Here is a 5,037-nt window from a genome sequence, read left to right on the forward strand (position 1 = left end):
ATTCATGAGAATGGTGTATTTACGTTGCACGACTATCCGTAATTGAATACTTAAAAATCCCAATTTATAACCGTGTATCTCATCAATCCTTTGCATTAACTTTTGACTTATAACTCAGAATTCCGAATTGATTCGTCTTACCTCAAAATATCCTCGTATGCTGATTTTAACATCCATATTAGAGCCCGTCTTTTAAAATCCTGATGTGGTTTTTTTTTCTCAATAATATATAAAATCAATATCTAAAAACACAACTTCAGTCGAAAATGTTGAAGTTAAGAGTGATTTAAAATTCAATATTTGAAAAAAGTTTTTACATTTGGTAACAGTAATTTTGGTCACCATCTTATTGGTCCGAGTAAAATGAAATAAATAACTCGTACATTCATTTATTGTTTGATTAAAAATAGTTTATTTTCCGCTCGGTAGTCCCGTTCTATTTTATCCGGAATTTTACTTTTTCCTAAAACATCACGTTCAAGGGATTCTGCTAGGATTCCGGAGAGGAATCTTGAGCCATCATCATTAGGAAGCAACTTATTGAATATTTTTTTCTGTTGAAAATATATTAATATGAATAGAACGTGCTCGAAGAACGCTTAACTGAGTCCAATTGCTATCGTGATGCTAGAAAAAGCTTGCTAAATTCTTCGGTTTTACCTGGACTTGCTCGGATATCTGTCATCAAATATAGGAAAAGTTTAATTTCGTAGAACAATACTTGAATTTTGGACAGATTTATTCACTTTATTTCCGAAATTTAACAAAACAACTTATTAATTTTTTTAAATTTTTGCGCCCGAAAATGGTTTTTAGCAAGTTTATTCTAATTAATCATGAACAGGTTTTCCGGAAGTCAAGAATACGATTTAATATCTGCTGATGTGTTTCATGTAAAAATAAATTCTCAAATGTATTCTTTTTTGTTTTGTTTAGTAATTCTGTGATTTTGACCAAATTTCCACGAATCTTGCCCGGATATTGGGTTGAAAATTTTGGAATCAGATGTTCGGATTTTGTCAGTTTTGAAGAAATAATTTCTCGGATTTACCAGGTCCGTATATGTGGAAAATATTCAGGCAAACTGAAATGCTTAGAACTAAACGAGCTGTTGAATGTTGTCTTAGATAAACTTAAAAAAAAAAACCGGGTAAAAAAAAATAACATAACACACTATGAATGATTTGCTGTGTTCAACCAATGAATTAAAATTTATGAATGTTTTATTAAGGATTTTCAACTGTAAGTCAGTGATACTTCATGAAAGTGTTACAAATTAATTTTTTACTGCCGTATCAGTGAATGTCATGTTCTATAAGTAAGAACATTTTTAGTTATGAAAATCATAAATGCATGAAAGAATGTTAGAAAAAAATGACAGGAGTTGAAAATAATCGAGGCGATTTTTCATAATAGCTATTTTAATCAAGCTGGCATTAACTATCATCGAGCTATCTAACTTATTCATCATCAATTTAGAAGTGGTTGAATCGGAAAAGGTTTAGTGTACCTCAAAAAGGGGGATATTTTGTCTCTTTTAAGATTCTGAATTCATTAAAAAAAAAACAAATCATCAAAAAAAACATTTTTATACTTTTCTGATTTTTTCATTTTTGATTTTTACAAAAGTTATTCCATGAAATTCTTTCCTGTTTTTTAAGCTCTAGCATCGTATTCAAAATAAACTTAAATTTAAAAAACATCTGGAAAAAAATATTTACTTCACGTTTTTGTGAATATATAAATTGTGAAAGTGATTATTGAAAACACGATACATAAAAATTATTTAAAAGAAAAGGGACACTTTTTTTAGGTAAATGACAAGTTTTTGAAAAAAATCATAAAAGCACGTTGAAATATCGTGTAAAGTATTCATTTCAACAAATGTATGAGAATTGAGAGCCTTAAACCATCTTCCACAATCATACGTGATTTTTTAACGATTGTTTATGTAAAATTCTGCACAAATTTGATCGTTACACATCGTAGGGTAACGGACCTATTTTTGACCGCTTTGGGAAATGCCTATGCAATTTTCTGGAATAAAATAGCGTATGTTACACTTTTCGAATGCTTTATCCGTTCATTACGAAGATCAAGCTTTTTCTATCGAAAAATATCGTCGTTTGTTGCAATGTAACAAGATTTAAGAATAAAAACACGTTTCTTCAATCATTACTCTGGTCAGTATTAGAGATGTACCGAATAGTGGTATTCGGCGAACGGCCGAATACCGAATATTGACCTTTTCAACTATTCGGCCAAACGAATATTCGGCCGAATATTCGGTCGAATATTCTATTGAGTTTTCATGAAAAAAAACCAAAGCAATTATTTCGATGCTTTCTTTTTCTTCCATATTTATGCCCCTCATGTTTTTTGTCGATTATTTTCAACTACATAGATGATATCATCGGGATGTATTACAAGATATTTTTTAAGTAGAAGTCTTTCTTATTTTAAAAATGTCACCGATAACTGAAAAGACATCAGACTAGTCGCTTTTAGGGCGTTCATCACCAAAGAGATTGCGTTCCTGTAAAATCTGGGAATAAACATGTCGAAACCGGTACCAAGCTAATTGAAATTGCTTCTTTGATATTGAATTAGATGAAGGTCGAACTTGAGCTAAATATCTTCAAAAACGTTGTTGAAAAGATAGATAATCTTTAACTTTAAGCATACCATATTTTCAACCACACGTATCCACACGATCATTCATTCAGGACGATTTTTGAAAAAAAAAATTAAAAAAGGGAAAAAATTATGTATACTTTGAAATTTATGTGAAATAATTATGTGTAAAAATAATGTGCAAATAAATCAACAATTACAAATTTTTGAAAACTCATTATTGAATACAAAATCTTAAAAAAAATTAAAGAGGAATTTGATTTTGCATATAATCTGAACGAACCCGAACAAAACTTGGGAAGTTTTAAACAATATCCGAACATCCAGATTTGACTTATCTGGATTCTTTACTGAATTTATGGGTAAGCCAGAATACATTTAGAAAATCTGGAATAAACTATAATCAAAGTATAAAGCGATACCATTCAGCATTCTCCTGTACAATCTTCAGTGAAAGATACTCGGATACACCTTAGATGTTTAGCTGAAACCATAAGTTTTTAATGATTGTGTAGTTTTTACAACATAACTTTTGGATATTTTATTATTTATCCAAAAGTATTTGAAAAAATTGCAAGTATCTAGTAGATATTCGGTCTATTCGGCCTATTCGGCCGAATACTTAGCACAACTATTCGGTAAGCCGAATATTCGGCTTAACGGTTTTTTGGCGGTATTCGGCGCCGAATATTCGGCCGACCGAATATTCGGTACATCTCTAGTCAGTATTTTGGACCACCAGGTTTCTATTTTGGACCACCCTTTGGACCTATTTTGGACCACCCTTTGGACCTATTTTGGTCCACCCTTAAACTAAACAAGTTTTTTTTTTCTAAATTTTGCTATATTTCGACAGCGATTGATACGCAATAATGCGTATTATTCAGATAATTTTGTCTTTTTTAATTGTTATAGACTAGTCTAGTTTTGTTTGTTCGATAAAAATAGAGTAAAAACAGTAAAATTCCTGTTATATAGTGTGTTCCAAATGTTAAGAAAATTCTGACAGCACACTGAAATCTCGACGAAATTTGTTCTGCAGTGTTCAATACTGGCCAGTTGGCTTATCTTTAGGCTCAATTTTCAAAACGCTAATCTCCTTCAGGCGTCCCAATGATAAGTTGAGAAAGTCATTAATCAATTGATGCATTTTGGCTTCAGTTCCGTAGATAGATTCAAAAAGATAAAAATGTGCGAGATTTATGCAATCTTTTTAGCCACCTAAAAGCCAGATTTTTTTCACAAAAATTCAGTTTTAAGTGTGATACTAACATTGTTCTAGGATAAAATTTATCGTTGAAGTAATTTTTCAACAGTTTTATTTTTAAATTGCATAACCACAGGGGCTGAAAAACAAGATTTTAAATACTTTATCGCTTGTAAAATTTACACATTTCAACCACCTTTTCCCAAGCTTTGAAACAAATATCTCTCTAATTGAATATATTATTTGATTGAATTTTTCTAATATCAACTGAGATATTTCAACTGTTAAAAAAGTTAAACTCGTTGCATATTTGCCGATTTGTTGTCGCTTTTTCCAAACCCCTCCTGTAGACGGGATTTAAATTTCGATTCTTCTACCTACACAGGTTTTTTTCCTCGAAAATCATTCCCGAATGCACTCATTTTACTGGCAATCCTAAATGGTTAAAACCTTTAGACCAAACTTTCAATAACTTTTGATGAAGCATAAAAAACAATGACCTAATAAAAATTGGTGCAAGTCCAAGTTTTCATGTTTTGAGGCTTCTTTAAGCTGTAGCTTTTAACAATTGATGTAGATTGTTAGATTAACGTGATTCAAAGCAAAGTGCACAGAAAGTAAGTTAATAGTATGATTGGCTTGGTTTTATGCCGATTAAAGTGAACCTCGTCTAATGGCGAGTTTGGGCTTTGGCAAGTTGATTAAATAAAATCATGCTTAAATTCCAAATTTTATTCAAAAATGATTGATTGAAATAGTGTGCATAATTCTTTCATATCGTCGTACAACGTCTTATTACGTTCATGTTCATTTAACAGTTAGTTAAATACCCAGGTTATGTTGAGTAATCCAAAATAAGTCCCTAAGGAATAAAGTAGGACCTATTTTCGACATGGGTCAAATTGCTATTAAAACCAGTTATTTTGTATTTTCGAGCTTGCAAAACAGTTTTCACGTGTTTTATCATAGCTGTGAACATGTTTGTATTTGTAAAATTCATCACAGTTATGCAGCAAACCTCTTGAAAGTTGACTCCAATAATGGCATGTCCTCCTGAAATGGCCCTGATTCTGTCCAACTGTGAAAAATCAAAACTTTATTTTCAATTTTCTCTCCGTTAACAGCTTACTTAAACAAAATTTTAGATGTGATTAGAATTATAAAAAGTAGCTTTTACTATATTTGTTAGAAAATTT

Source organism: Uranotaenia lowii, chromosome 3 (genome assembly GCF_029784155.1).
Source record: "Uranotaenia lowii strain MFRU-FL chromosome 3, ASM2978415v1, whole genome shotgun sequence".
Classification (NCBI taxonomy): domain Eukaryota; kingdom Metazoa; phylum Arthropoda; class Insecta; order Diptera; family Culicidae; genus Uranotaenia; species Uranotaenia lowii.